The sequence below is a fragment of the Carcharodon carcharias genome, chromosome 1 (genome assembly GCF_017639515.1).
Source record: "Carcharodon carcharias isolate sCarCar2 chromosome 1, sCarCar2.pri, whole genome shotgun sequence".
In the NCBI taxonomy this organism is placed as follows: domain Eukaryota; kingdom Metazoa; phylum Chordata; class Chondrichthyes; order Lamniformes; family Lamnidae; genus Carcharodon; species Carcharodon carcharias.
The window spans coordinates 147545517-147569701 of NC_054467.1; the positions used below are offsets into that span (position 1 = coordinate 147545517).

Consider the following 24185-nt stretch of genomic DNA (forward strand, 5'->3'; position numbering starts at 1 on the left):
ACTTATCATTGGGGAATTGTCACCAGCTATATGCTTTGCAATAATTCTAAGTCAGACAAACTGAGAGTGCTGCATGTATGTATAGGTAATTCAAATTATTCAATCGTATTTTTGCAGATTCTCTCCTTTGAGTTGCTAGTAACTTCTTAGCCAATTAAATGTTACAAGTATTTAATAGTTTTATTTTCATAATTTTTCTCCTTTCTCCTCCATTATCAACAGTTTATCCCAAGTCACTGAACTGAAAATACTGGACTAGGTGGTTGAGGCAGAGTACAGGGAGCTTCACTTTGCACCTGACTTTCCAATCCCTGGGCAGGGAATGCTTGATGATGGCATTTGTTGGAATCCAATGGGTCAAGGGGGAAAATCTTGTTGTCTCCTCATGTCAACTATTTCAAATATCCTTGAAAAAGCGCTGTGGTTTTAAACTTTTGTGTTTTTCACCTATTGAATTACAGTGCTTTTCAGTTGCTGTTTTACTTGTGTGTGATGGCTCTGAAGGAAAAATAAATTGCTCTTTAATCCTCCTGTGGATAAGTAACTATCACTGAACCGAACAGAACAAGATTTTTGCCTGTCCTATTTCATTCCACTGTAGCCAAAATGTTAACTATGGTTTTGTCAACTATAGATACAAATTATCCACTGTGCTGCTTGCCATTCTCCCACCCTACACAAATTCCAACTTGTTAAGAACTTAGTTGCATGTATCTTGTTTCTCAGCAAGTTCGCTCATCTCTGCTCTCATCCATCTACACTGGGTCCCTCTTTCCCAGTACAATAATTTTAAATATCTATCATCCGATCTCTTCATAGCCTTGCTCCATGCTAGCTTTGCATTCTTTTACATCTTTGTTTTCTGTCATGCACATTGATCCTCAAACTTTGACCTTCCACAAACCCTGCCCTCCTTTGCTTCACCGTTAGTGGCAAAACCTTCAGCTGCTTCGTCCTCACTGTGGAGTGCTCCCGCTAAACCTCAATGCCTCTCTTCATCTTTTAAAAATCTTCTGAAAATTCATCTTTTTGACCAACCTCATGGCCATCTTTCCTAACTCTCCCACCGTGGCTCAGTGTTCTTCTCTATACAGTGCATTGGGATGTTTCCTGCAATAAAAGCTGTACATATTTGCACATTGTCTTTGTTTGATCCCGTGATCCTGCGGCTGTGCTGAGTTAGTTGACCTCAGTCAGGGTGGCATTATGGTTGCTGCAGTTACTATCTGTATCCCAAGGCTAGGGAGAGGAAAATAAAGCCATTGATCTTGTTCCTCGTTAGTCCTTGCTAAATAATGCATGGAGGTAACTACAGGGTGGGTCAGGTGTATATTCAGCTGCAAAGGTCCTAAGAATCAGGCAGGCTGCAACTGTCAACATTGGCTGTCTATGCTCACATTTGAAGAATGATCACGTGGTTGAGTTGCTAAAGGCTGCTGGCTCCTTGAACCCTTAATAAATACCAGAGAGAAGGGACAAATTAGAAAGAAAATCGACGTGAGACCATATGCATTTTGAAATAGTTTATAGCCCCCCCTCAATGCCTTGTTGCCTCAAGGATGGCTAACCATCATGAGTGCAAATGGGTGAGTATTATTTTAAAGCTGAACTCCACAGCCAGCAATGTTTTAGATAGTAAATTGCTTTGAGTATCTCTGCTTTCTCTGAGAGAAGCAGATTGAGCTCCATGAGTGAATTATTTCTTTGAGGCACTCAATCTGTTTTAATCTGATGAGATTTTACTTTGCTGCATGCTTTGAGAGACAGAAGTTGTATGCTCATTTGCGCAGGTATGTAGTCAAAGGAAACAAAAGCTCTTGCAAGGTAGTTCTTTCTCCTCCCTTTCCCAACTTTTTCTAGGGAAAATTTTGCGTTGGTGGATCCTGCCATTGTCAATCAGACAGTCTCTTAAACCTCTCTTGCTGCGTACAGCGATGCACTTCCTGTGTGTTTTTAAATAGGATTATTATGCAACAGTGTTAAATGTTATACATTCTGAGTGCAGTTTTGAAGTACTGCAGTACTGTTGCACATCTTCAAAAAAATTGCTTTTCAAATGTTGGTTGGGTTTATACTTCATTCAAGGGAGCTTAGGCAGCAGGGCACTAACTGGGATGGGGCCTAGGCTGTAGGCTGTGGGCTGTGACCTGTGGAATATGACCTAATTGGCACACCTGAATTTTTCTATCATTCTGCAGCATCTGTTAAGAGTGTCACTGGCCACTCCCATAATACCCTGGCAGGCAATGTAATGTAACACTATGCACAAAGTCCCAAATTTGATTATAGTCTAGGTTGACTTAATTGATCTCAGCCAGGATAGCATTTTGGCTGCTATGATTGGCCTCAGTGCCCTGAACCAGAGGAGAAAAGTCAGCCATGGTTCTTGCCCCTTTAAAGTGGATTTGCATGAAAACTGTTCTTCGCTGTAATACATTCCATAGTTGAATAGCCACCTGAGACAACCTCTATTTTGGCTTAGACATAGGTAATACAGAAAGATTTGCAGCATGATTAAAAATATGAGCGAGCTTCCATGAGTTAATACCTTTTAAAGAGAAGGAGATTATTATATCACTGTATGTCTCCAGTGAACTAAAATCCTGGAACTCCCTACTTAACAGCGCTGAAGTAATACCTTCACCGCACATTATAGTGGTTCAGGAGGGTGGCTAACCGCCATCATCTCAAGGGCACGTAGGGTCAAGAATTAATACTGGCATAGCTAGCAACGCTCATAGCCCAAGCATTAATTAGTTTTCATTACTGCTTTAATCTAAAGTGGGCAACAACACAAAGACAACTTACATTTATATAGGATCTTTCATGTAGTAAAATATCCCAGAGTGTTTCAGCAGAATTATTAAACAAACTTTGACAGAGAGGCAACTAAGGAGATATTAGGGTAGATGACCAAATATTTGGTCAAAGAGGTAGATTTTAAGGAGTGCCTTAAAGGAGCAAACAGAGGCAGAGAGACGGAGAGGCTTAGGGAGGGAATTCCAGAGCATAGAGTCTGCGCGGCTGGAAGCATGGCCACCAATCACGAAGCAATTAAATTCTGAGATGTGCAAAAGGCCAGAATTGGGTCAGTGCAGATATCCTGGAGGGTTGTAGAGTTGGAAGAGATGATAGAAATAGGGAAGTAGGAAAGCCATGGAGGGAAATGGAAATGGCAGTGGTATAAACCGCATGCTCCGCCCTTTTACTAGAATATTAGAAGACTTGAACATTGTCACTGAAGAAGCTCTCTGCGCCATTCCAGACTTTTCCTGTCATGGAGGAGCTGGACAGTGAGCCCACCATGGTAGAGCTCAGCATGGCCATTGACCATCTCCCAGTGGTACCATTCAACCTGAAATTATCAAAATTGGAAAACCAGCACTGCTGCAGCATCTCCGTGAACTTTGTTTCTCTGCTGAAAGAAAAGATTTGTGCCTCAAGATGTGTGTGATGCAAAGGGACTGTAACAATTACCGAGGCATCTCCTTGTTAAGTATTTTGGGGAAAGTTTGCTTGCATTGCTCTGGCTTGATTGCAGACCCTGGCATCACGCATCTACCCTGAGTCGCAGTGGGGTTTCAGATCTGGCAGATCGACAGTTGACATGATTTTCTCACTTTGGCAGTTACATGAGAAGAGCCATGAACAGCGCAGACTATAGCTTTCATAGAGCTCGCCAATCTTTGGCCTTGTCAGGAGACATGGACTCTTTAAACTGTTGAAGAAAATAGGCTGCCTGCCTGGATTCCTGGGAATCATTTCTTTTTTCCTTGAGAACACGCACAGTTTCATCAGTTACAATAGAATACCATTGAAGGCTTTCAAGATCAGCAGTGGGGTAAAGCAGGATTGTGTCCTGGCGCCAATTCTCTTTCTCATCTTTTTCTCCATGCTGCTATTGTATGCTTTCAGCAACTCAAGTGAGGGTGTCTACCTGCGTGCCAGAGCTGATGGCAAGCTGTTCAACATGGCAAGACTGTGCACCAAGACCAAAGTGCATAATGTCCCAGTCTGTGAGTTGCTGTTTGCTGATGATGCCGCGCTGGCATCTCATACTGAAATTCATACTGAACAGCTTGTATATCACATCTCCTGGGCCTGCAAGAGTTTGGATTGACAATCCGCATCAGGAAGACCAAAGTTATGGGTCATGAATTAGAGATTGCACCATTCATTAACATCGATCTCCAGATGATATCGCCGACAGCTTCACATTCCTTTCATCAACAATTATCAGCAACCTGTCCCTTGATGCCAAAATCAGCACCAGAGTTACCAGGGCTGCAGCTGCTGTCATGTCAAAGATGAAAAGTTGAGTGTGGGCCAACGATACACTAATTGAAAATACAAAACTCTATGTGTTCTAATCACCCTCCTTTACAATAGCGAGGCAGGGGCAACATTTGCTAGCCAAGAAAAGTGGCTGAATAACTTCCACCTCCCTTGCCTGAGATGAATATCGGGAACCTCCTGGCAAGACAGTGCTGAAAGTGGAAGTACACATGTAGCGATCCCTAGCACCTTGATTCAACGGCACTCTTGGCTGGGTCACGTGAACCGAATGGACGACGACCGCATCCTCAAAGATATGCTTTATGGTGAGCCTGCTATCGGAATGGGACCAACAAGGATTTCTGCAAACGAGACTTCAAGTTGACCAGGGTTGGTGTTGCATGGGACGTCCTTATGCTGACCGGAGTTCCTGAATTCAAGCAGTCAGGAAGGGTGTGGAAAACGCAGAGGACAAAAGAAATGACCAGACGGCGGAAAAGAGAGCCCGCTGGAAGGACAAAACATCAATCAACCTCGGGTTAACGCTATTCATCTGTGCCAACTGTGGAAAGAACTGCCATTGCTAAATTGGCTGCTACAGCTACAACAGATGATGTTCAATATCGAAGCGACATACGCCCTGGGCACAGTCCATTGTCCCCTGGGATGGCCAGATGCCTAACTAAAAGTATTGTCAGTCTAATAGCTGAAGTCAACTTGTCATAAGTCATCGGGATTTTAGGTAGTGAAACAAGTTGCTATTAACTGAGGTGAATTTATCAGTATTCTGCAATTTGCACCAATAGACCCCTGCATAACCACCCAGCCTGCGTCTGGTAACTTTTTCTCCCTGGAGGGAGTATCATCACTCTACCTCCCTGTTTTGAGCTGTTGTTTATCAATTTTCCCCCAAAAAATAAACTTTAAAATTTGTAAAAGTATATTCCCAAAACATTTCAATATGGCGTTTACAGAAAGTGCCATAAAACTCCACTTGGCTTCATACATTGTGTTCCATTCTTAGCTGCCTCTGGACAGTCATAATTCTTTTGATATTTACATTATACTTTCCATGTTAGGCACAAAGCTTGGGGGGAAAAGCATTTCAAATTGAAAAATTACAAAAAGTGCAATAGAATTCAACATTTCTTCATACAGCATGTTCCTCTTTGAGGTGCCTCAATACAATTTCAACTGTTCTGTATTCATATTCAATGTTAGATATGCAGCCTGAGAGCAGGGGGGGACTTTATAAATTTTTCAGTTCCTTGGTATACTATGGCTGAAATGCCTTAGACAGTGACCTTTCCCCATTGTGCCTCTGAGGTGGCTGCCCAAAGCTTTAGTGTGTTCCTCAGTGTGTAGTCCTGGACCTTGGAAGGCGCCAGTCTGCAACACTCGGTCAAGGACAACTTTTTGCATTGAAAGACCAGCAAGTTCGGGCAGACCAAAGAGTGACTTTCACCGAGTTGATGATCCTCCAGCCGCAGTTGATACTTGTCTCGGTGTGCTTCCCTGGGAAGAGCACGGAGTCCTGCATTACAAAGCTGCTCAGGATGAACCTCGACAGAAACCACTGCATATTTGCAAAGGCACATTCCAGAAAGAGGTGAACAATGGTCTCTTCCCCACGGCAATCACCTTAAGGCAATGAGTAGAGTGGGTGAGACTTCAGGTGTATAGGAAGGATCTGATGGGGAGTGCCTTTCTCACCACCAGCCAAGTTACGTCTTGGTGCACGTTTGAAAGTTCTGGCAATGAGGCATTCTGCCAAATGACTTTAACAGTCTGCTCAGGGAATCAACTGACAGGATCTACCATCTTCTATTCCCACAGGGCCTCTAGGCTGTTACATGCAGACCTCTGCCCGATGGACTTGTGGTCAAGGGTGATTTTCTGCATAAACTTTTCTACGATGGTTAAGTGGAACCTGTGGAAAACCCCTCGGGCTTTATGCATCATAGAATGTTTGAATTAAAATGTAAAAGTATGTTGTAAATATAACCAATTGTAAATGCAGTGAGGCACCTCAGAATGCCACCTACAGTTTTCTAAATTATTCATTCACGAGATGTGAGCTTCGCTGGCTGGGCCAGCATTTATTGCCCATCCCTAGTTGCCCTTGAGAAGGTGATGGTGAGCTGCCTTCTTGAACTGCTGCAGTCCATGTGTTGTAGGTATAGCCACAGTGCTGTTAGGAAGGGAGTTCCAGGATTTTGACCCAGCGACTGTGAAGGAACGGCGATATATTTCCAGGTCAGGATGGTGAGTGGCTTGGTGAGGAACTGCCCCACCAAGTGGTGGTGTTCCCATCTACCTGCTTCCCTTGTCCTTCTAGGTGGTATTGGTCGTGGGTTTGGAAGGTGCTTTCTAAGGAGCCTTGGTAAATTCCTGTGGCGCATTTTGTACACTGCTGCTACAGTGTGTCGGGGGTGGAGGGGGTGAGTGTTTGTGGATGTGGTGCCAATCAAGCGGGCTGATTAGTCCTGGATGGTGTCAAGCTTCTTTTGTTGTGGGAGCTGCACATGTCCAAGCAATTGGGGAGTATTCCATCACACTCTTGACTTGTGCCTTGTAGATGGTGGACAGGCTTTGGGGAGTCAGGAGGTGAGCTACTCATTGCAGGCTACCCAGCCTCTGAACTGCTCTTGTAGCCACAGTATTTATATGGCTAGTTCAGTTCAGTTTCTGGTCACCCCCAGGATGTTGATAGTGAGAGATTTAGTAATGGAATGTCAAGGGGTGATGGTTAGATTCTCTCTTGTTGGAGAAGGTTATTGCCTGGCACTTGTGTGGTGCAAATGTTATTTTCCAATTGTCAACCGAAGCCTGGATATTGTCCAGGTCTTTTGCATTTCGACATGGACTGCTTCAGTTTCTGAGGAGTTGCGAATGGTTCTGAACATTGTACAATCATCAATGCACATTTCCACTTCTGACCTTATGATGGAAGGAAGGTCATTGATGAAGCAGCTGAAAGTAGTTGGGCTGAGGACACTACCCTGAGGAACACCTACAGTGATTCCCTGGAGCTAAGATGCCTGACCTCCAACAACCTCAACCATCTTCCATTGTGCTAGGTATGACTCAAGAATTTTACTCCTGATTCCCATTGACTCCAGATTCGCTCAGGCTCCTTGATGCCACATTCGGTCAATTGCAGTCTTGATGTCAAGGGCAGTCACTCTCTCCTTACCTCGGGAGTTCAGCTCTTTTGTCCATGTTTGAACCAAGGCTGCAATGAGTTCAGGAGCAGAGTGGCCCAGGTGGAACCGAAACTGGGCATCATTGAGCAAGTTATTGCTAAGCAAGTGCCACTTGGTAGCACTGTTGATGATTCCTTCCATTACTTTACTGACGATTGAGAGTAGACCGATAGGGTTGTAATTGGCCGAGTTGGATTTGTCCTGCTTTTTCTGTACAGGACAAACCTGAGCAATTTTCCACATTGCCGGGTAGATGCCCGTGTTGTAGCTGTACTGGATCAGCTTGACTAGGGGCGCGGCAAGTTCTGGAGCACAAGTCTTCAGTACTATCGCCGGAATACTGTCAGGGCCCATGGCCCATGCTTTGTTCAGTGCTTTCAGCCGGTTCTTGATACCACGTGGAGTGAATTGAATTGGCTGAAGACTGCTGTCTGTGATGCTGGGTACCTCCAGAGGAAACCAAGATGGATCAACCGCTCGGTACTTCTGGCTGAAGATTGTAGCAAATGCTTAAGCCTTATCTTTTGTGCGGATGTGTTGGGCTCCCCCATCATTGAGGATGGGAATATTTGTGGAGCCTTCTCCTCCAGTGAACTGTTTAATTGTCCACCACCATTCACAACAGGATGTGGCAGGACTGCAGAGCTTGGATCTGATCCATTGATTGTGGGATTGCTTATCTCTGTCTTATCACTTGCTGCTTATGCTGTTTGGGATGCAAATAGCCCTGTGTTATCGCTTTACCAGGTTGACTTCTCATTTTGAGGTATGCCTGGTGCTGTTCATGGTATGCCCTCCTGCACTCTTCCTTGAACCAGGGTTGATCCCCAGGCTTGATGGTAATGGTAGAGTGGGGGATATGACAGGCCATGAGGTTACAGACTGTGTCCGAGTACAATTCTGCTGCTGCTGATGGCCCACAGTGCCTCATGGATGCCCAGTCTTGAGTTGCTAGATCTTTTCGAAATCTATCCCATTTAGCATGGTGATGGGACCACACAACACGATGGAGGGTATCCTCAATGTGAAGGCGGGACTTTGTCTCCACAACAACTGTACACGGGGATCACTGCTACTGAGACTGTCTTGGACAGGTGCATCTGCAGCAGGCAGGTTGGTGAAGATGAGGTCAAGTATGTTGGTTCCCTCACCACCTGCCACAGACTCAGTCTAGCAGCGATGTCCTTTAGCACTTGGACAGCTTGGTCAGTAGAGGTGCAACCGAGCCACTCTCGTTGACGGACATTGAAGTCCCCCACCCAAAGTACATTCTGCTTCCTCCAAGTGGTATTCAACATGGAGAAGAGGGAGGGTGGTACGTGGTAATCAGCAGAAGGTTTCCTTGCCCAGGTTTGACCTGATGCCATGAGACTTCATGGGTCTGGAGTTGACGTTGAGGACTCCCAGGGCAACTCCGCACCCCCCCAACTGTGTACCACTGTGCCGCCACCCCTGCTGGGTCTGTCCTGCCAGTGATAGTGGTGTCTGGGACATTATCTGAGGGATATGAATCTGTGAGGATGACTATGTCTGTGAGACAGCTCAGTAATTGTTAGTAAGGAGGACTTTGCAGGGTCGACGGGAATGAGTTTGCCATTGTTGTTTCTGGCGCTTAGGGTGCCGGGTGGTCCATGCAGTTTCATTCCTTTTTTGTGACTGTAGCAGTTTGGTACAACTGAGTTGCTTGCTAGGCCATTTTAGAGGGCATTTAAGAGTCAACTGCATTGCTGTGAAGATGGCAGATTTCCTTCCCTAAAAGGCATTAGCGAATCAGTTGGGTTTTTACAACAATCGACAATAGTTTCATCATTAGATTTTTAATTCCAGATTTTTATTAAATTCAAATTCCACCATCTGCCGTGGCAGGATTTGAAACCGAGACCCCAGAGCATTACCCTGGATCTCTGGATTACCAGTCCAGCAACGATACCATTACATCATCGCCACCTCCTGTTGCAATATATGTAATGTCAAATTTGAACTGTTCTGTTTTTGCAAAATTTAATGCATAAAATGTTTTTTTTTTAGAGGAAAATAGGCTATGCATCCCCACCCTGTCTACTTTTATAGGGGCCTTGTGGCTCTTCTGAAATTAATAGATTTTCATACATTGGTTCTGGAAGATCCTTCAATGACTCATGAAACCAATTGTATTCCCTATACTGTCATAATACAGGATTTGCTGAGTTTACTCAAAGTTTTTTAGACTGAAAAACATTTAGGGGAAAAAATGTTTGTAGAATAAGTACTTGCAATGTGAATGTTAAGTGACCTTTGTAAGATAAGCATAGGAATCAGGAGGGGAATACAAATGCTGCCATATTCCAGTGTAGACCTGGCCAGAGCAGGGAAAATGTTACTTTGAACCAACCTTGCAAGTTGTTCTTTACAATCCAGTTCAGACCAGAAACTTTTTTGAAAAAGCTTACCTCTCGAATCAGGAAGCAGAAGTTATTTGGTTTCAATATTTGGCTTTCATTTAGTCTGGTCGTCTAGATAGGGATAGTTTTTTTTCCCCCAGAGTATGGGGAACCTTTTGGACATGTAGGATAAAAGCCTGCAGTGGTTTTAGGGACAGCAAGCCATCATAGTTTGAGATTTTGTGTCTGTGTGTGTATGTACATCACAGAATCATTACAGAGCAGATGGAGGCCATTCAGCCCATTGTGTATGCACAGCTGTCCGAAAGAGTAGTTAATCTAGTGCCCTTCTTCTGAATTCTTCCCGTAACCCTGTACCTTCTTCCTTCTCAGGTAACAATCTAACTCCCTTTTGAATGCTTTGATTGAAACTGCCTCCAGCATACTCTCAAGGAATGCATTCCAGACCTTAACTACTTGCTGTGTGATTAAGTTTCTTCTCATATCACTTTTGCTTCTTCTACTAATTACTTTGAATCTGTGCCCTTTTCTTCTTGATCCTTTCGCAAGTGGGGACAGTTTCTCCCTATCCACTCTGACCCCTCATGATTTTGAATACTTCTATCAATTCTCCTTTCAGCTTTCTCTTCTCTTCATGGAAAATAGTTCACATCTACATATATATATATATATATATATATATATAAAGAGTGAAACTTCAGTTGTTTATAAATGTCAACTCAGGACTTGGGCTTTTTTTAAAATTGCTCTTCACTTCTCCGGTATTGTATGTACTTGCCAGATGCCCACTAAGTGACCATCTTAATGTAAGGTTGGGGTGTAGATTGTTCAGTAATTCTTTGTGAGTTATTGTTTAAAAAATATATCTGCTACAAGTATGAGATTCTACCATGGTGATAAGCATGTCCAAAAATGTCTATTGAGATGATCAGTAATATTATAAGTTAAGTCTGTATTTGATATTAAATTATTATTGTACACCTGGTAACAGATAGCAAAGTCTGGTTAAAAGCAAAATACTGCAGATACTGGAAATGTGAAATAAAAACAGAAATTGCTGAAAAATCTCAGCAGATCTGACTGCATCTGTGGAGAGAGAAACAGAGTTGACGTTTTGAGCATGCATGACCTCTGAAGAAGAGCCGTGCTGACTCAAAACATTAGCTCTATTTCTCTCTCCACAGGTGCTGTCAGATCTGCTGAGCAAAGTCTGGTCGTCTGACTGGCATCATTTTCTTATCTGCATTTAGTGCAAGTATCTCAACAAAATTAAGTGGCAGTGTTGGGTTATGCAAAATATTCTATGTGCTACATTTTACTCTGGTCAATACATTTTGAGCTAGTTAGATTTTGACCTCTGCACAATATTTTGTTAAGTATTATCTACCTTATGATTATAGTTTTTCCAACTACATTGCTTCACTAACACTTCCTTTGACTCATGAGGACAAAGCTGACTTGGATGTGAACTTCAGACTGAGGAATTTATTGGCTGGAGGGACTGTATTTGATGTGTCTTTTATCTTGCCAAATAACTGCCAAAAAGATTCTGAAAAAAGATCCCTTAATGCTTGGTAAAGCTATTCTATAAGTAATCTCTACAGATCAGTGAGCCTTAGGGTCCAAGCTGATCACAGCTGGAGTGGCAGTACAGCCAAAGCTTGTGTAACACCACCTTATGTTAAAAATATTAAATCCTGAAGCAGCACTTTATAGGAGATCAGAGGATATGGAGCAAGAAATAGAGAAGATTATAGAAGATGGGCAAAGGTGCAATCAAAGATATAAGTTTTGAGGAGATTTGTGGAGAGGTAATGGGGCAGAAGGATAAAGGAAGAGGATGCCTAAAGCTTCTGCCATTAATGATGGAATAGAGGAAAAGTGGGATCATGTAGTGAACTGGAGTCAGATGTGGAGAGTGTGGGCTGGGAATTAGGGCTGAAGAACAGGTAAGTAAAGTGAGGCCATAGAATTTGAAAATGAAGTCAGGGATATTTTGGGGAGCAGAAAGTCAAGGTATCAGTTTGGTCTTAGTGTTAGTACTCTCACCTTTGAGTGTTCATGCTCCACTACTGAATCTTGAGCACATAATCTATACACAGTGCTGTATAGTACTCAGACTGCTGCACTGTCAGAGATGCTGTCTTTCAGGTGAGATATTAACACAGGCTATATCTGTCCCTCAGGTAGTTGCAAAAGACCCCATGGCACTAACTAACTGAAGAAGAGCAGGAAGAGTTCTCCTGATATCCAGTCCTAAATTTATCCCTCAACCAAAACCCAAGACAAATGATCTGGGCATATACTTTGTCGCTGTTTGTGGGAGCTTAGTGTGTGCAAATTGACTGCTGCATTTTCCACTTTATAATAGTGACTTTGAAACCACTTCATTGACTATGAAAGCTTTGGAATGTCTTGAGACCTTGAAAGACACTATATGAATGTAAGTCTTTGTATCTCTTTAAAGCCAGTATTGGTACCAGAATTGCGAGAGAATGGTCAGCCATGGTTCTTGCTCCGGATCACTACTTAGTGATTCCTGCTAGAAGGTGAACAAGTGTGGATTGTGTTGTAGTGACTCACCCTCCCAATTGTTGAGCAGCCTGCCACCACTGGGTTTATACATAAAACATGCCTACTTGAGCATTGTATGCCTAACATGTGTGATATTGTACCCCAAGAGCAGTGTACACCTTCAGGCGTACTGGAGAGAACTTCTGTTGAAGGGTCATGAGGACTCGAAACATCAACTTTGCTCTTCTCCGCCGATGCTGCCAGACCTGCTGAATTTTTCCAGGTATTTCTGAAGATTTTTGGACCTAGGAGATATTTTCTGACACAGGAGTTCAGTGGAGTCAGGAGATTATATAGAGTAAGTCCTTGCTTAATGTTGTACTTGTGTGCTGAAAAGTGTAACTTCAAGTGAAACAACTTTAAGTGAATCAGATTTTTCCATTATAATCAATGTAAAAGCTGTAGTTAGATTCTATAGGACCTATCTCAGCAAAAATAAACATTAAAACATTATACTTTGTAAGTTGAAATGCTTTACATTACTAAATTCCTAAGAACTATACTCTTTATATTTAACTCTCACTCACTGACTCTCCTGTTCACTGCTGATTCTGCTTTTCAAACCTCCTGCTTGCCAATTATCCCACTCAAAAACAGAATTACCTGGAAAAACTCAGCAGGTCTGGCAGCATCGGCGGAGAAGAAAAGAGTTGACATTTCGAGTCCTCATGACCCTTCAACAGAACTTGAGTTCGAGTCCAAGAAAGAGTTGAAATATAAGCTGGTTTAAGGTGTGTGTGTGGGGGGCGGAGAGATAGAGAGAGAGAGAGAGAAGTGGAGGGGGGTGGTGTGGTTGTAGGCAAAAGCAGTGATAGAAGCAGATCATCAAAAGATGTCACAAACAACAGGACAAAAGAACACATAGGTGTTAAAGTTGGTGATATTATCTAAACGAATGTGCTAATTAAGAATGGATGGTAGGGCACTCAAGGTACAGCTCTAGTGGGGGTGGGGAGAGCATAAAAGATTTAAAAATATTTAAAAATAATGGAAATAGGTGGGAAAAGAAAAATCTATATAATTTATTGGAAAAAAAACAAAAGGAAGGGGGAAACAGAAAGGGGGTGGGGATGGAGGGGGGAGCTCAAGACCTAAAGTTGTTGAATTCAATATTCAGTCCGGAAGGCTGTACAGTGCCTAGTCGGAAGATGAGGTGTTGTTCCTCCAGTTTGCGTTGGGCTTCACTGGAACAATGCAGCAAGCCAAGGACAGACATGTGGGCAAGAGAGCAGGGTGGAGTGTTAAAATGGCAAGCGACAGGGAGGTTTGGGTCATTCTTGCGGACAGACCGCAGGTGTTCTGCAAAGCGGTCGCCCAGTTTACGTTTGGTCTCTCCAATTATCCCACTCCCTGACTCTCTCGGTCTCTGTGAACTGTTTCTCTCACCAACCCTCTCCCTTGCAGCCTCTGCTGCTCCCTGACCCTACATCTCACTGCCAACCCTCCGTTTGCAGTCTCTCCTGCTTCCTGGCCACTGCAGACTCTTAACCGAACCTTCAGCTCCTGCTCACAGCTTCTCTCTCCCAAACCCTCACTGTGAGTGAGGGCTCTGGAGATGAATAGTGAAAGGCAGGAAGAAAGCCGCAAGCATTTTAACCCTTTAAAGGGAAGTGCATCAACGTTTGGAAAATATAAACTTTAAAAAGGCAGGGGGGTAGGGGTTTGGGGCTACTTATGAACAAATGAAATAGGAGCCAAAGTAAGCAATTTGGCCCCTCGAGCCTGCTCTGCCATTCAATAAGATCATAGTTTATCTGTTTGTGTTTTAAATTCCACATTCCCATCTACCCCAGATAACCTTAGGTTCTTGTTAGGCAAGAATATTCAATGACCCCGCCTCCACCACCTGTGGCAGAGTTCCAAAGCTGCATGACCCTCAGAGAAAAAAAATTTCCACATCTCTTTTTCTTGGTATCTTCTGAAATAACTCCTGCTGCAAATAGTTTCTTAGACCACTCTTCAGCATTTTGTCCTCTGGGTATTTTAGATGGGCAAACCTATATAATGTCTGTAGACTGTTTGATCCCAGTGTATGGTACCATTCACTGAAGGATCATGCTGCCCTCCTTGGCTGAGGTTAGCTATTTCAGTATGGGCAAGTGATCAAACACACTGGCTCAGAACTTGCGAGGATTTTTTTTTGTTCATTCATGAGGTGTATGTGTCACTGGCAAGGTTAGCATTTATTTCCCATTAATTATCCTTGAGAAGGTGGTGGTGAGCACTGAGCCCTCTTAACTTCAGCAGTCCATGTGTTGTAACTCTTTTGGAGTTAAACAATTAAACTAAATGAACAAAATAAGGGATAAAATAAACACAGCCCCTAAGTCAGGTCAGCTGTAAAACCAAGGACAAAGTCTAAAGGAAACTTACAGACATTAAACCAAAATGTGATTAAAGGGGTCGATAAAACACCCCAGTTCCCGTGGTGCCCATCGGGCATGGAAGGCCTTGAGGGTGCCGGCAGACACCGCGTGCTCCCTCTCCAGGGACACCCGGCTGCAACGGCAACAAGGCATGCCAGGGCGTGTCCGGGCAGCAGGCAAGGGCGAGAAAATGAAAGGTGTGCAGCAGCAGTCCATACCGAAAGTTCCTCCGCGCCGTGCCAAATGACACGGAGGGCATGTCCCCGAAGCGGTTCATGTTGCGGGGCACCGGCACCCGAGGGAGGGCTCGGGGCCAATGTGGAATCCCATCTGAACAGGGGAACGTTCAGGCGGAAGACCACTGCGCACCTGGGCTACCTCGAGACCTAAAATAGGTGCACCTGCAGTGCTGTTAGGAAGGGAGTTCTAGGATTTTGACCCAGCGATGAAGAAGGGATGGTGATAAAGTTTCAAATCAGTATGTTGGTGACTTGGAGCAGAACTTTCAGGTGGTGATGTTCCCATACATCTGCTGCTCTTGTTTTTTAAGGTGGTAGAGACCCTGGTTCTGAAAGGTGCTATTGAAGGAGCCTTGGCGAGTTGCTGCAGTGCATCTTGTAGATGGTGCACTCTGCTGTCACGTGCACTGCTAGTAGAGGGAGTGAACTTTTAAGTTGCTGGATGGGTGCCAAACAAGCAGGCTGCTTTGTCCTGGATGTTCATGAGTGTTGTTGGAGCTGTACTCATTCAAGCAAGCAGAGAGTATTCCATCACACATCTGACCTGTGCCTTTTTGATGGAGGCTAGGCTTTGGGAGTCAGGAAGTGAGTTACTTGGCACAGAATTCCCAATCTCTAACTTTGCAACCACGGTATTCATATGGCTGGTCCAGGCAGGTTTCTGATCAATGGTGAATTCCAGGATTTTGATGGTGGTAATACTGTTCAACATCAAGGAGCAATTTTTAGATTCTCTCTTGTTGGAGATGGTCATTGCCTGGCACATGTGTGACACAAAAGTTACTTGCCACTGTTGTGAAAGCTACATTTATCTTGTCAGAGGGTGGAAGATTGGGAAGTCCAAACCCCAACAGACCTCAGAGTTTTTGTACATGTGTAGCCTGCTCCCAGTCTGTGTATGTGCAATTCAGTGGTGTTAGTTGTTTGGGCTGAGGATGGGCCAAGCATGCCTGCACAGAAAGGGAAAACAGTGTGAAAAGCTGTGTCATGTGACTGGGAGCGTCAAAAAGTACTTAAAAAGTAGGAAAATGCCTGGGATTAGCAGACATTAGGTGAGGAGGGCTCAGGAGAAGCCTTGGCGATTGAAGAGGGCAGCAGAAGATTGGTGACTTCATGCTGCGAGTTGTTAGGGTGAAGGTATCCCTTTGGAGTAGTAGTGTTCTGCTTGGCATGGCCGAAGAGCTGAAGTTGAGCTTGTGAGTTTGTGTTTGAGTGAGTACTCAGGAATCCTCAGAGATGAGATTGTAACCCTGCAAGGTGGGCTGTCGTTGATACCATCTGAGTTGGAGTGACTTGCAGAGAATTCCTTGTTAGATCTTTGACCTCGTATAGTAAAGTTCATTTTTGTTTATTCAAAACCCATGGAATCTCATGGTTTTATTCTATTTGCAAGTGTCTTGAATCTGAAACTTTGTCTACTTTTAGACGAAGCATTATTGGTTCCTAACCAGACCTTACCAACAACTTAGGGACCTGGCCTGGGATCGTAACACCACTTATCAGCTTGAGCCTGAATATTGTCCAGGTCTTGCTGCATGTGGGCATTTACTGCTTCAGTATCTGAGGAGTCATAAATATTACAGAGCAATCATCAATGAGCATCCCCACTTCTGACCTAATGTTGGTGGAGGTTCGTTGATGATGTAGCTGAAGGTGGTTGAGCCTAAGACACTACCCTGAATAACTCCTGCAGTGATGTCCTGGAACTGAGAGGATTAATCTCCAACAATCACAACCATCTTCCTTTGTGATAAGTATGACTCCACCCCAATTGAGAATTTTTTCCCTGACTCCCATTGACTTTCGTTTTGCTAGGGATTCTTCATGCTGCAGTTCATCAAATGCTGCCTTCATGCTAAGGGCAGTTGATAACAGCAAGTTTCATGCATACAATATTATAAATACGTAAATAGTCAAGCAGATTGTGGCGAGGAAGAGATACCTTACGAGTTGCGAAGTGCTGGCCCACCTGTGCATGTCTGCCATTATTAGCCCCTTGAGTTTCAAGAAATTGCTGCACTTGCATAGTAACTTAGAATTAACTTGAAGCAGAAAGCCAGTGCTGGTACTTAACCCCATAAGGATCCTTCTAATGGCAACAATAATATTCTTCAATACCACTTAACCTGTCTGGCCCAGAAGGGCAGTCTCATTCCTTTGGTAGTAAATTGTTACTGAAGATTTTCAAAATGTAAAGTTTTGAATCTTAGAAATGTTTTCTTACTTTTCATTTCTCTCGCTCAGTCTAATCATTTGCGCCTCTCTTCCTCTTTCTGTACCCAATTTTGATTCTAATTCACCCTATTCCCTTCTCTGTTGTTCTTCTGTTAAATCTTATTGTTTAAGGAGATAGATTGTTTGCCTCGTCATGTACCAAGATGATGGATTCCCTGGTACCCTCAATTATCTGCTCACACTTCCAGCAATTTGCAATGCCAAACAATTTTGAGCTGAAAGCTGAGGGGAAAAATGTCTAACAAGGGCATCTCACAATATGCTCCCCGCCAGCAAATTCTGGCCCAATGTTTCTGATCTATCAGAGTATCAAAGTGAGCCACAGTGTTACTGGAGGAATCTGACTCTAAAGCTTTTGTCACTTAATAGCTTGAGCACTTAATTTCTTGAACCCTACTTATATTCCAACTATCCCTTCTTTCGTTTGAGGTATTTAACAATTTTACAGCTGATCTGCAGAGGGAGGTATTATATATTACCCAATTATTTCTAGATCTTTAACCTGACTGAATGGGAAATACTTGATAATGTGATTCATCAGATGGCCAGTGCAATGCATGGTCTGTTTCTGACAGTTCAGTTCAATTAACCATAATTTTCATAGCCATCAGAAATAGAAAGTATGAATTGATAGGTTCACATCTATTGCATTTTATGTTCTCACATCCTTTAAGTGATGAATACATAAGAGGCTTGTTTACTAACTCAGCTTTATAGTAATAAATGCTTGTGTCTTGTTGCCAATGTAGACACTTCATCACAGAGAGAACATGTAGGTCTGTAACCATATTACTAATCTGCCTTGCAAGATAATTAGAAGCTGCTGATAACTGAGGAAGTGCAACACCATTTCTTGTGGCAGTCAATCCTTGATGAGTTTACTAATAATGCTGGTGTTATTTGGAGAACCCCTGTCTCTTATACCATCTCCAATTAAAGATCTTTGGGCTAAACTTAACTAATAAAATTTTAGAATGTCAGTGATGCAGAAAGCAAAGCTTCTAATTGATTTCATCAGAATTTTCCCAGTGATATATTTTGAATGCTTGCAGTCACAGACATTGAAATCTCACTACTTCTCCTATTCATTTGGATAACAAACTGCACATTTTGGTTGGATTCAAGTGTGTGACAAAAGTGACAAAGGTACACTGTAATGGAGGGAACTGGCTCATGTTGCTACAATCATCTTTGAGCTAACTTGACTCACCTTCCAGGAACGGAGACAGCCAGACATACAAGGATCATCTCTACTCAGGCAGCAGATAAATAGAGGGTGAGGCTCGGGGTCTTCACTCAGCTTCTGGGAGCGGAGACAGCAGGACCTGCGAGGGACACCTCTACTCGGGCAGCGGGCTGAGTTTGAAAAAAATCCAGGATTGACATCACAGGAAAACTGTAAGTTCATTGGTTGGTGAGAAGTTGCTGTTAGGGAGTGTGTTTATATAGCTTAAAACTAGAAAAAGGTGTCACTCATAAAGAAAAAGCTACTTGAATTTCAGTAAGGAACACTAGCAATAGGGAAGTAAAGTTAAATCAAGTCAAAGTGAAGTAAAGTAATAAAGTAAACCAAAGTAAGATAAAGTTGGCATTAGTGTAGTTAAGTTACTAGTAATTTATTCTACTTGTTCTACTTACTCTAAGTATAATAAATAGTTTTTAGAGTTAAGGGATGGCAGATCAGCCAAGCGGAGTGTACATCCTATGGTATGTGTGAAGCCATGGATGCATCATGTGTCCCTTACAAACACATCTGTGGGAAATGTCAGCAGCTGCATAAGCTTGAGCTCCAAGTTTCGGAATTTGAGTGGCGGCTGGAGTCACTGTTGTGCATCCCTGAGGCAGAGGACTATGTGGATAATATGCTCAGGGAGGTGGTCACACTGCAGATCAGACGCGTACAGCCAGAGAGGGAATGGGTGACTGCCAGGCAGTCTAAGAGAGCCAGGCAGGAGGTGCAGGAGTTCCCTCAGTCTATCCTGCTTGCTAATCGATTTTCCACTTTTGACGGTGATGAGGGCAATGGTTCCTAAGGGGAGAGCAGCCAGAGCCAAACCTGTGGCACCACCAATGGCTCAGCTATACAGTGGGGGGTGGAAGAAGAATGGAAGGGCAATAGTGATAGGGGGTTCTATAGTCAGGGGATCAGACAGGCACTTTGCAGTCATAAACATGACTCCAGGCTAGTGTTAAAAACAAAAAAACTGCGGATGCTGGAAATCCAAAACAAAAACAGAATTACCTGGAAAAACTCAGCAGGTCTGGCAGCATCGGCTGAGAAGAAAAGAGTTGACGTTTCGAGTCCTCATGACCCTTCGACAGAACTTGCGTTCGAGTCCAAGAAAGAGTTGAAATATAAGCTGGTTTAAGGTGTGTGTGTGTGGGGGGCAGAGAGATAGAGAGACAAAGAGGTGGGGGGGTGTGGTTGTAGGGACAAACAAGCAGTGATAGAAGCAGATCATCAAAAGATGTCAACGACAATAGTACAATAGAACGCATAGGTGTTAAAATTAAAGTTGGTGATATTATCTAAACGAATGTGCTAATTAAGAATGGATGGTAGGGCACTCAAGGTATAGCTCTAGTGGGTTTTTTTTTATATAATGGAAATAGGTGGGAAAAGGAAAATCTTTATAATTTATTGGAAAAAAAAGGGGAAGGGGGAAACAGAAAGAGGGTGGGGATGGGGGAGGGAGCTTACGACCTAAAGTTGTTGAATTCAATATTCAGTCCAGAAGGCTGTAAAGTCCCTAGTCGGAAGATGAGGTGTTGTTCCTCCAGTTTGCGTTGGGCTTCACTGGAACAATGCAGCAAGCCAAGGACAGACATGTGGGCAAGAGAGCAGGGTGGAGTGTTGAAATGGCAAGCGACAGGGAGGTTTGGGTCATTCTTGCGGACAGACCGCAGGTGTTCTGCAAAGCGGTCGCCCAGTTTACGTTTGGTCTCTCCAATGTAGAGGAGACCACATTGGGAGCAACGGATGCAGTAGACTAAGTTGGGGGAAATGCAAGTGAAATGCTGCTTCACTTGAAAGGAGTGTTTGGGTCCTTGGACGGTGAGGAGAGAGGAAGTGAAGGGGCAGGTATTGCATTTTTTGCGTGGGCATGGGGTGGTGCCATAGGAGGGGGTTGAGGAGTAGGGGGTGATGGAGGAGTGGACCAGGGTGTCCCGGAGGGAGCGATCCCTACGGAATGCCGATAAGGGGGGTGAAGGGAAGATGTGTTTGGTGGTGGCATCATGCTGGAGTTGGCGGAAATGGCGGCGGATGATCCTTTGAATGCGGAGGCTGGTGGGGTGATAAGTGAGGGCAAGGGGGACCCTATCATGTTTCTGGGAGGGAGGAGAAGGCGTGAGGGCGGATGCGCGGGAGATGGGCCGGACACGGTTGAGGGCCCTGTCAACGACCGTGGGTGGAAAACCTCGGTTAAGGAAGAAGGAGGACATGTCAGAGGAACTGTTTTTGAATGTAGCATCATCGGAACAGATGCGACGGAGGCGAAGGAACTGAGAGAATGGGATGGAGTCCTTACAGGAAGCAGGGTGTGAGGAGCTGTAGTCGAGATAGCTGTGGGAGTCGGTGGGTTTGTAATGGATATTGGTGGACAGTCTATCACCAGAGATTGAGACAGAGAGGTCAAGGAAGAGAAGGGAAGTGTCAGAGATGGACCACGTGAAAATGATGGAGGGGTGGAGATTGGAAGCAAAATTAATAAATTTTTCCAAGTCCTGACAAGAGCATGAAGCGGCACCGAAGTAATCATCGATGTACCGGAGAAAGAGTTGTGGAAGGGGGCCGGAGTAGGACTGCAACAAGGAATGTTCCACATACCCCATAAAGAGACAGGCATAGCTGGGGCCCATGCGGGTACCCATAGCCACACCTTTTATTTGGAGGAAGTGAGAGGAGTTGAAGGAGAAATTGTTCAGTGTGAGAACAAGTTCAGCCAGACGGAGGAGAGTAGTGGTGGATGGGGATTGTTCGGGCCTCTGTTCGAGGAAGAAGCTAAGGGCCCTCAGACCATCCTGGTGGGGGATGGAGGTGTAGAGGGATTGGACGTCCATGGTGAAGAGTAAGCGGTTGGGGCCAGGGAACTGGAAATTGTTGATGTGACGTAAGGTGTCAGAGGAATCACGGATGTAGGTGGGAAGGGACTGGACAAGGGGAGAGAGAAGGGAGTGAAGATAACGAGAAATGAGTTCTGTGGGGCAGGAGCAAGCTGAGACGATCGGTCTACCGGGGCAGTTCTGTTTGTGGATTTTGGGTAGGAGATAGAAGCGGGCCGTCCGAGGTTGGGCGACTATCAGGTTGGAAGCTGTGGGAGGGAGATCCCCAGAGGAGATGAGGTCAGTGACAGTCCTGGAAACAATGGCTTGATGTTCAGTGGTGGGGTCATGGTCCAGGGAGAGGTAGGAGGAAGTGTCTGCGAGTTGATGCTCAGCCTCCGCGAGGTAGAGGTCAGTGCGCCAGACAACAACAGCACCACCCTTGTCAGCGGGTTTGATGACAATGTCAGGGTTGGACCTGAGAGAATGGAGTGCAGTAAGTTCAGAGAGAGACAGGTTAGAATGGGTGAGAGGAGCAGAGAAATTGAGATGACTAATGTCGCGCCGACAGTTCTCACTGAAAAGATCGAGAGAAGGTAAGAATCCAGAGGGAGGGGTCCAGGTGGAGGGAGAATATTGGAGATGGGTAAAAGGATCCGTTGAACTGGGAGAGGACTCCTGCCCAAAGAAGTGAGCCCGGAGACGAAGACGGCGGAAGAAGAGTTCAGTATCATGCCACGCCCGAAATTCATTGAGGTGAGGGCGTAAGGGTATGAAACTAAGTCCTTTGCTGAGCACTGATCGTTCAGCATCGGAGAGGGGAAGGTCAGGGGGTATAGTGAATACACGGCTAGGGTTGGGATTGGAAGAAAGGGTGGGGACGGAGGAACAGGCAGGGGTGGGGGGTCCTAGATGGGTGTTGGTGTCGATGAGTTGTTGTAGCTTGCGTTCCTTAGCACTTGAGAGAAAGAGAAAAAGTTTCTTGTTGAGGCGTCGGATGAGCCGAAGGATAAAATGAAACTGGGGGCACGTGCAGCTTTGAAAAAGGGTACGGCGGCATATGAACACACTCGACCTCTCCCTCCAGCAGCACCGCCGTACCCTTTTTCAAAGCTGCACGTGCCCCCAGTTTCATTTTATCCTTCGGCTCATCCGACGCCTCAACAAGAAACTTTTTCTCTTTCTCTCAAGTGCTAAGGAACGCAAGCTACAACAACTCATCGACACCAACACCCATCTAGGACCCCCCACCCCTGCCTGTTCCTCCGTCCCCACCCTTTCTTCCAATCCCAACCCCAGCCGTGTATTCACTATACCCCCGACCTTCCCCTCTCCGATGCTGAACGATCAGTGCTCAGCAAAGGACTTAGTTTCATACCCTTACGCCCTCACCTCAATGAATTTCGGGCTCGGCATGATACTGAACTCTTCTTCCGCCGTCTTCGTCTCCGGGCTCACTTCTTTGGGCAGGAGTCCTCTCCCAGTTCAACGGATCCTTTTACCCATCTCCAATATTCTCCCTCCACCTGGACCCCTCCCTCTGGATTCTTACCTTCTCTCGATCTTTTCATTGAGAACTGTCGGCGCGACATTAGTCATCTCAATTTCTCTGCTCCTCTCACCCATTCTAACCTGTCTCTCTCTGAACTTACTGCACTCCATTCTCTCAGGTCCAACCCTGACATTGTCATCAAACCCGCTGACAAGGGTGGTGCTGTTGTTGTCTGGCGCACTGACCTCTACCTCGCGGAGGCTGAGCGTCAACTCGCAGACACTTCCTCCTACCTCTCCCTGGACCATGACCCCACCACTGAACATCAAGCCATTGTTTCCAGGACTGTCACTGACCTCATCTCCTCTGGGGATCTCCCTCCCACAGCTTCCAACCTGATAGTCGCCCAACCTCGGACGGCCCGCTTCTATCTCCTACCCAAAATCCACAAACAGAACTGCCCCGGTAGACCGATCGTCTCAGCTTGCTCCTGCCCCACAGAACTCATTTCTCGTTATCTTGACTCCCTTCTCTCTCCCCTTGTCCAGTCCCTTCCCACCTACATCCATGATTCCTCTGACACCTTACGTCACATCAACAATTTCCAGTTCCCTGGCCCCAACTGCTTACTCTTCACCATGGACGTCCAATCCCTCTACACCTCCATCCCCCACCAGGATGGTCTGAGGGCCCTTAGCTTCTTCCTCGAACAGAGGCCCGAACAATCCCCATCCACCACTACTCTCCTCCGTCTGGCTGAACTTGTTCTCACACTGAACAATTTCTCCTTCAACTCCTCTCACTTCCTCCAAATAAAAGGTGTGGCTATGGGTACCCGCATGGGCCCCAGCTATGCCTGTCTCTTTATGGGGTATGTGGTACATTCCTTGTTGCAGTCCTACTCCGGCCCCCTTCCACAACTCTTTCTCCGGTACATCGATGATTACTTCGGTGCCGCTTCATGCTCTCGTCAGGACTTGGAAAAATTTATTAATTTTGCTTCCAATCTCCACCCCTCCATCATTTTCACGTGGTCCATCTCTGACACTTCCCTTCTCTTCCTTGACCTCTCTGTCTCAATCTCTGGTGATAGACTGTCCACCAATATCCATTACAAACCCACCGACTCCCACAGCTATCTCGACTACAGCTCCTCACACCCTGCTTCCTGTAAGGACTCCATCCCATTCTCTCAGTTCCTTCGCCTCCGTCGCATCTGTTCCGATGATGCTACATTCAAAAACAGTTCCTCTGACATGTCCTCCTTCTTCCTTAACCGAGGTTTTCCACCCACGGTCGTTGACAGGGCCCTCAACCGTGTCCGGCCCATCTCCCGCGCATCCGCCCTCACGCCTTCTCCTCCCTCTCAGAAA

General features: G+C 45.0%; 1 protein-coding gene across 3 annotated transcripts in view; it reads left to right on the top strand.

Annotated features, from left to right (window-relative positions):
- The window catches only part of atp10d (ATPase phospholipid transporting 10D), a 320634-nt gene that overhangs the window by 15039 nt on the left and 281410 nt on the right, over positions 1 to 24185 (top strand). For 2 of the 3 annotated variants that reach the window (XM_041213647.1, XM_041213766.1), the window contains one exon: positions 18494 to 18674. The exons of the other annotated variant lie outside the window; for it this stretch is intronic. The gene's annotated coding sequence lies outside the window, so the exon portion shown is untranslated. The remainder of the gene's footprint in view (positions 1 to 18493; positions 18675 to 24185) is intronic. 3 annotated transcript variants of the gene reach the window in all.